The 8,945-nt window shown below is 36.4% G+C and overlaps 1 long non-coding RNA gene across 3 annotated transcripts; it reads right to left on the bottom strand.

Annotated features, from left to right (window-relative positions):
• Nucleotides 1–522: 522 nt before the first annotated feature.
• On the bottom strand, nucleotides 523–6,895 carry LOC110715177. Of its 3 annotated transcripts, none has more exons than XR_002510253.1 (7): nucleotides 6,594–6,895; nucleotides 6,283–6,417; nucleotides 5,870–6,186; nucleotides 5,595–5,725; nucleotides 1,560–2,383; nucleotides 907–1,283; nucleotides 523–795 (listed from the first exon to the last, which is right to left on the bottom strand). It is a non-coding gene; the product is annotated as an uncharacterized LOC110715177 (long non-coding RNA). The 3 variants fall into 3 exon arrangements; XR_002510251.1 differs by having other exon boundaries at nucleotides 1,560–5,725; nucleotides 5,870–5,948; nucleotides 6,120–6,186; XR_002510250.1 differs by having other exon boundaries at nucleotides 1,560–5,725.
• Nucleotides 6,896–8,945: the final 2,050 nt, after the last annotated feature.

Here is an 8,945-nt window from a genome sequence, read left to right as displayed (position 1 = left end):
TTGAATTAAGAAATTATACCGAATCGGTGGTGATATCGAAGAGTTCGAGTTTTGACGAAGTTTCTGAGCATGGTTAGGGGTTTTGGTGGGGGATTCGTGTGTTTTTCGTGGTAAGTGGCAGTCGAGGATTGGAGGGGAGAGGGAAGGGGTATGGATGCCGTGGTTGGTGTTGCTGGCACGGGGAGGGGCTGGGCGGCCGACAAGGGGGTTTCATATACTCGCTAATCAAGTCACCAACTGGTTATAACTTGTTTAAAGCGGATACTCCCCAAACTTTGTATTATTCAGAAATAACCAAAAGATTGACTTGTTTTTAAAAGACCGCTCAAAGTTTGTATTATTTTTGACATTTTTTCTAATATCAAATGTGAAATACTTTTCAATTTTAATGTCATTATCAATAATTTTGCCTTCCCCAAAAATGAGGTTAACTCAGTGTTTTGTAGTGTCGGAAATTAAGGACAAATAAAATGTAAATAGAACAATTAGTTTGAAATTTCTAATTCAACTACTCCATAGACATAATCACGGAACATGAATTGATTATACTATTAAGGAAAGAACAGAAGTTACTTACAATACTTAGATGCACGTATGATATAATAGCTACTAAGCTACAGGAAATAAAATGAAATTAACTACTTTTATCTGTGCTCATACTGAAATGTATCATTTCTTTTATAATCATGCACAGAACACCTCTAGAGTAGCAAGATGCTAGCTTCTTTGGCTTGCTATGGATTTAGTACGGCGAGGCCAATCATCTTGAGCATTGTAATGCTCAATAAGTTGCCCCTGCAATTAGGCACTAACATTACCATCAATAGTACTAGTTGATTGGACAAGTTTTATATTTGTTGAATGACAAGAAAAATAGTTGATTGGACAAGTTTTATATTAGTGTACCTCTTGGTTAGCAAAGGATGTTTCTTGCATGATATAGCTCGCTTATTGCTTCCCTTATCTTCATTCGATCATGTGGATATTGACTTGAGCAAGCAACTCCAATCTTAATGACAAACACCATGCACTCCTCTCGTGTTGAAGTATCACTTGAGTTCGCGGTCTTGTTTCATCTGCTTCATCACTTTCTTCCTCCAAAAGTGTTGAGTCAACAATCTGCAACACTTGTTCTGGTAATGCTGCCTTTGCGTACATATGGAGGTTGAAGTCTTCATTAAACATATCGTTGATGGATCTCTTTCTTGTCATTAGCTCAAGAAGTAGAATTCCGTAGCTGTAGAGATCAGCCTCAAGAGATGTTTCATTTCCCAAGCCATACTCTTAAAAGACAAACAAATTTCCATCACATAGTTTACATCCATGAATGATGCAAAAGACTGTTATGTTTCCTACCTATGTATGCCTATAATATACTCATATTATATTTAATGTCCCCAAATATTTTGTAGAAATTCTATATAATAAATATTTTAGATATAAATTATAGAAACCGTTACTATAATAAATCACATGCATGATAAAATTAAGTGATTCAGATACCATTTAATGGAAGATTGTCCATAAAAAAAAAATTGTGAAATCATAATATTAATTACCTGGAGCAGCATAGCCAACAGTTCCCCTAATGCCAATTGAACTGCTTTGATTTGGATGCACGGGAAGATCAAGAACCTTTGCTAACCCAAAATCTGCTACACGGGCAACCATGTCATCGTCAAGCAATATGTTGCTCGGTTTTAGATCGCAGTGCACAATCTGGCTTCCACACTCATAATGAAGATAATTTATTGCATGGGCCACATCAATGGCTATATCCAACCTTTATAGAAGGCTCATATTTCCATCTTCGTGTAGCCATCTCTCAACACTTCCATTGGGCATGAACTCGTAAACAAGAGCTTTGAAATCGTTTCTCTGGAAATCCATACTTGAGCATGCTGTTAGTATCCCAACCAGATTACGATGACGGATATTCCTCAATGCCTCACACTCTGCCATGAAACTCCTAGACCCACCTCTTTGTTGCAAGTTGAGTACTTTAATGGCAGCCGTCTTTCCATCAAGCATCCCTTTAAACACAGACCCAAAAGTACCCGAGCCAAGTAGATTACTCGAAGAAAATCCATCAGTTGCTTTGAGCAGCATTTCGTAGGACACTTTCAAGAATGACTCCTTCCGTAGTGCATCGAATGAGTATTTCCCTTTTTTGTTACGACGTTTCAGGTAGAGCCATATGCATGTGGCCATGAGCGATATCCCAACAAAAGCACTATTATCATAAATGTCAGCTTGTGAGCATGAAACATTCTTCTTTTCTTCCCTTTTTTCTCCACACATCTTGGTAGATGCAGCTCCAAAATTCCACCACAGAGCCTACTATTGCCATCCAGAATTATTGCACTTGTATTTGCAAATACTCCTGTAGTTGGAACACTTCCCTCAAAATTATTGTAAGATAGGTTTATGAGGTATATCATGGGAAAGGTAAAAAAAGATTCAGGAATGATGCCAGAAAGATTGTTCTTAGAAAGATCAACTTCTAAAAGACTTTTCAAAGAGGCGAATGTTGTAGGAATTGAACCACAGAACATATTATCACCCATATACAGTATTGCAAGTTCAGGTAGGTTGCTAAAGATATCTGGAATTTCCCTTGTCAATTTATTCCGGACACACCCAATGCTATTGCATTGACTTGGTTACTGATCTCAACAGGTATGAGCCCTTCTAATTTATTATAAGATAAATCTAGTTCAATAAACTTGGCAGATCCTGCAAAGAGATTCTTAGGCAATGGTCCATTGAAATTATTATTCGATAGATACAAATATAACAGGTTTGTGCAATTGCCAGGGCTTGGAGGTATTCTGCCTTGCAAGTTGTTATTTGATAAGCTCAGTGTGCTCAAACGCGATAAATTTCCGATTGAAATAGGAATTTCACCTGTCAATTTGTTGTTATAGAGATATAATTTCTCTAGCTTTTGAAGCTTTCCAAGATCTTGAGGGATGGTTCCAGTGAGCCCAGTTCTTGACATGGATATGTATCTAAGATTGATGAGATTACTAAAATCTTTAGGAAATCCTCCACTTAATAAATTTTGACTAATATCAAACCATGATAAAGTAGTGGAAAGATTGACTACTACTCTTGGCAATAATCCTGTGAATTGATTTTGTTCCAAACCAAGGGGTATCCAATTTGCTACAGTTAACCAATGTACTAATAAAAGAGATGTCACCTTCAAAACTATTTTTACCAAGATTTAGGTTTTGCAGGTTATGGAGGTGTCTAAAATGAAAATTGGTAATGCTACCTGTGAAGTTGTTTACATCCAACTGAATTATTTGAAGACTTGTGAGGTTTGATAAGGATATTGGTAATGATTCTGACAAATGGTTAGAGGCAAGTGACATAATTTCTAATTGAGGAAGTGAAGCAAAAAACTGTGGCAATCTTCCCTGTAGTTGGTTGTACGCCAAATCTATACTTTGAAGGGAGGAGAGGTTGAAGATTGATGAGGGAATCATACCAGTAAAACTATTGAAGGAAGCAGCAAGAGTTTGGAGGCAAGGCAATGCTCCTAATTCCATAGGGAGTCTCCCATGTAGTTGGTTGTCATACAAGAATAATTCTAGAAGAGAGGAGAAAGGTTAGAAATAGATGGAGGAACCTTACCAAAGAGTTTATTAGAGTTAACCCCTAACCATTTGAGGTTGGATATTCTCCTAATCCCACTGAAAGTTCCCCGTGTAGTTGATTATTAGACAAGTCTAAAGGTAGAAGAGAGGAAAGGTTAGAGATGGATTGGGGAATCATACCAGAGAGTTTATTAGAGTAAACCCATAACAATTTGAGGTTGGATAACTCTCCTAATCCCATTGGAAGTTCCCCCTGTAGATTGTTGGTATCTAAAGAAAGATTTTGTAGGTTGATGCAGCTTGATATGTTGGCCGGAATTTCCCCACTAAAAGAGTTGTTGGGCAAATATAGTGATCGTAGCCTAAACAAACAACTAACCTCAAGGGGGAATTTGACCGTGCAAACTATTATTTGTAAATGAAATCAATCTCAGGAAGCTTATGTTTCCAATGAAGGGAGATATAGTTCCTCCTAAACCTTTTGTGGGTAGCCATAACTTGACGACCCTGTTATATCTGGGCCCACAAGTGACACCCTCCCATAAACAATGGTGATGAGAGTGATTCAGTGAGCTCAAAACACCGTCAGGACTATGGTCGATAAGCTTGCTCTTGATGGCTAACAATGCCATATAATCAGTTTCGTTCCCTCAATAATTAGTGCTATCGAGGGAATAAATTGGTGTAAGTTGTTGCATTGTTAAACAAGGAGCAACAATGAAAGGGTTGGTTGTATGAAAAACAGAGGATGAAGTGGCTTCATATTGTTTGTTTTCATTTCTTTTCAGGTTTTATTTTTGAGGTGATTTCTAGCTTTAATTCCCATCTCATTAAATAGATTTTTTAATCCCCCGGCCCTTACTAGTTACCACACACATAGCAAATGTCCTTTTAATTTTTTTGACAATAACGGATAGCATATGTCCTTGTCAAATACAGAGTATAATATAAGTAAGTAGCTAGTTTTTGAAAAGTTATAAATCTTACTTAGTATTTATGAAATTGTTATTCAAGCAGCTGTTATTTATAAGGCATGTTTACTGTACCTATTAAAATGATCAAATACTCTTTTTTGTTAAAATTATTCTTACAGCTAATAGCAATACTTGCCAAGTTACAAAGAAAATGGGGTGAATGTGAAAATGACTTTTTTTAATGGAGTTTCTGAAATTATTTTGAAAAATTGTAAGGGTGGGAGAGTATGAGATTAAGCGGGTATCACAAATAGGGCAACATATGTTAGAAAGATAGAAAACATTTACAAATCTTGAAATGAAACAAAATTAAGAAGAGATTTTCAAATAATGTTTAGTTTAAAATCTTATCAATGTTTAGATTATATTGAAGCAGAAAATTAATGACTTATCTGGAATTCTGGACTTTTTTAGTAAACGAGTCTATCATATTATTGATCTTGAGTACATTTTCACAGTTTACCAGTAAGTACATCCCATTCACAGTTTAAAAATACCAAAATATGATAAAATATGACCCATTTTTCATATGCTTCATATGACAAGACGCTAATTGGAGGTAGCACACAGATTGTTACCCGACTTTATACCACTATTCCAGTATTAGTTTATATGTCCTTGAGTCCAAGGCATAGTTTGACAATTTCCATTTTATGATTAGCTTTTTTGAGTAGTGAACGAAGATGGAAAACACTAGGAATTTTGATCTCAGCTAATACTCGTATAGAATATTCTTTGGCAAATTTGGCAGATGAGGAGCCTAATACTACGTATAAAGATTGAGGGAGACGTCCTTTTAACTGTTTCTGCTTGACTTGACTTAATAAACTAGAAATGACTCAAGAAGTCTATGCCTTAACCTTTAATTCACTTGTGTAAAGGTCTTTGTCAAACTAGAAACAAGCTTTATTCCATGTGGTGCTGATGGATCTTCAACTGCCATTTCCTTGTTTAGTTTCAACACAAAGAGACTTATTAAGATAATGCCCATGAAAAATAATACAGAGTAATTTACCTGCTTATTAGGTCAGCCAGTAAGGCTTCACGATTAAAGCGCCACTCGTTATCATATATGTAAGAGCTAAACTCTAAGGAGTACTCCCAAGGCGAGAAGGTCGTTTCAATGACACCACCCGCGTTAATCAACTGTTTTCGAGCAAGAGCGTTAATCTCCATGGTGCATGTGATTACATTGTTTGACAGGAGTACTGATACTTTCAGTTCTATGGATTTAAAGGTATTATGCAGCTTTTTGCATATAAAAAATGTAGAGCTACAGACTTACAGCACCTTGAACATAAAGCGTTAGGACAGCTTGGATTTGGATAAAGACACCAGAGAAATTGTATCTCTCAAACATTGTCTCAACCTACATTATGATCAAATCATCAACCGCCCTCGTTTAACAATTAAAATTGTGCAAGTATGATGAGCAAATAAGAATGCTGGACTGCTGGTTTAATTATACAAATTTCCTAAGAAATGTTGACAGGATCAGGAAAAACAAAAAACAAAAAAATAAAAAGTAACATTTGCTCACAGTTTTTTGATGGATTCAGCGGTGGATCTGTCAACAAAATTTTACGAGTACATTCCGTAGGATCTACCTGCCAAAGATTGCAACAGAACAGAGAGAAAGCATAGAAAATTAGAGTTTTTTTTAATTTTACAAGCAATTTTTAAAAGAGAGCAACAAATTCTACCTTCAATTCATTGAAAAATGCATAATCCCATACATGACACATATCATCCCAGTTCTGAATAATACCATTGTTGACAGGATAAGTAATATCTAATTGGTTTCGCAAGTCTGCACAAGCTTCCCCAACAACAATGTCCTGCATAATGAACCCATAAGCCTTATCAGAAATCCTCATAAGTAGCGAACAACCTACAAGCTAACTACAAGACATAATGAAATGCATAAGGCTCCTAAGATGAGGAACCAACAGAAACAGCCTCCTTCACAAGTAAAGAAAGAAGAATTCACTTGCCTAAGTTTAAAAATTCCCACCTTCAATTCTTATTCCATCAACGATTCGTCATTAGGGGTGTCAACGGGGCGGGGCGGGGCGGATTTTGGCATTCCCATCCCCATCCCCGCCTCACATTTTCATCCCCATCCCCATCCCCATCCCCATGTCGGGTCTGAAAATAATCCCCGTCCCCGCCCCGGCGGGTCCAACTCTAAAACCACCCCCGCCCCATCCCCGTCCCCGCCCCATACCCGCCAAACCCCCACCCCATACCCGCCAAACCCCCGCCCCATCCCCGCCAATTCCCCGCCCCATACCCGCCAACTTAGTATTGAGAAAAGCAACTGTCTTTCAAGTTTCAAGTGTCAACTGAAACCCTGCAGACTTCATAGTAGACTAATGAAAAAGTAGCAGTGCATACAAATCCCATTAACTCAAATCCAACAAAAACCACTGCAAGATCAACCATTTTAAAAATAACCATTTTAAAAAAAAAAAAATAACTCCAAATTGTCCAAAGTCCAAATATTAAAAATAACTACAAGTCTACAAATATTCAAATACATAACAAGAAATTCATTAGGCCTTGAATTATTCGGTGCAAAGTCCACTTGTTCCAGAATCGATATCACATGTTTCAAATCCTTCCTCTAATTCTCCCACTAATTTAGCATATTCATCATCCTTAAATTCTCCACAATCTGCAAATACAATGTGAATTAATTAAAATAAATAAATAAATAATATTATTAATTAAATAAAATTTTATTTTAGCTATTTACTTTTAGAAGCAGCCCATATCCAATTTTGAGTACACATCAAAGCTTCTACAGCTTCCGGTAAAAGCCGACTACGATAAGGATTAAGAACCCGACCACTTGTGCTAAATGCGGACTCTGATGCAACAGTAGAAACAGGAATGCTCAATATATCTCGTGCTATTTGCTGAAGAATGGGATATGTGCCTCCATTTGTCTTCCACCAGTTAAGAATATCAAAATCTTGGACTAGAGGCACATTAGCAGCATCTAAATACTTATCCAAATCTGATATATCATGACTTGAGTCCTTATCTTGTTGTAAAAATTCAGCAAATTCTTGCATAAAGGTCTCTTCATTGGATTTGCTACTACTACCCAAATCAAAATCTTGTTGGTTGCTACTACCTTGAGTTTTACCCATCTTAGACCCATATTCATCAACCAATCTTCGTAGAAGATCACTAATTCTACGAACCTCAATTTCAAAGTCATGCTCATCAAAAATTTTTGCAAAATAAAAGCGAATAAGAGCCATTTTGTATCTAGGATCTAGTATTGTTGCCACTCCCATTAAGCCATTCACACTAGCCCAATACTTGTTATATTTTTGTAACATAATGTCGGCCATTTTCCTTACATAATCATGAGGAGATAAAAGCCAACCAGAAATAGCAATTCTCAAAGCACAAATTTTAGGAAAATAAAGATTGGCCGTAGGGTAATTTGTTCCTGAAAAACTAAGGGTAGTTTTACTAAACACTTCCAAATGTTCACATATTTTCTCAACTTTTTCCCAATCTTCAGGGGTCGGTGGATTCTTATATAAATTATTACGAGCACTTAAAACAACAAACACTTCTTTATAACTAGTAGCAATAGAAAGCATTTCATAAGTAGAATTCCACCGGGTTTTGCAATCAAGTGCTAACTTTCTACTACACTCAGGAGTTATTTGCTTAGCCACTTGTTCAAACCTTTGTACTCTCTTATCAGAAGCAGTCCAAAACACAACACTATCCCTAATTCTTTGAACACCATTTGATACCACAGCACTTAAACCATCTTGAACAATCAAATTTAATATGTGAGCACAACAACGCATATGAAAAAAATCACCTCGCAATAAAAGTGAGCCATATGGAAACACTCCTTTCAAAATTTCCATCATTGCATCATTAGTTGAACAATTATCCACGGTTATAGAAGACAACCTAAGATCAAGATTCCATGATTGAATGCTTTCTTTCAAAGCATCAGCAAGAACCTCAGCAGTATGAGGGGCGGGGACATATAAAAACCTACCAAAACCAATGAAAATAACATATATTATTTGTTTATTCAATACTATTGTGGATATATGGGCTCATTATTATCATCCATCATCACAACTTATAATTCTTATGATTTTAAAATTCACACAAAAAACTATAGCAATACAAAGACAACCAAAAAAAATAAACAAGTTATAAGTAACCAGAAAACAATACCTTATGATCCGACTTTGCAACTTCCATGTATTATCAATAAAATGTGAGGTGACCGCCATATAACCTTTTCTCTGGTTGTCAGCTGTCCACATGTCAGTAGTTAAGGCAATCTTACCCTTTGCTTTCCTCAACAAGGTTGCAA

The sequence above is a fragment of the Chenopodium quinoa genome, unplaced genomic scaffold (genome assembly GCF_001683475.1).
Source record: "Chenopodium quinoa cultivar QQ74 unplaced genomic scaffold, ASM168347v1, whole genome shotgun sequence".
Taxonomy (NCBI): Eukaryota; Viridiplantae; Streptophyta; class Magnoliopsida; order Caryophyllales; family Amaranthaceae; genus Chenopodium; species Chenopodium quinoa.
Note: the sequence above shows the minus strand (reverse complement) of the source record. Positions and strands in the feature narration are given on the sequence as shown.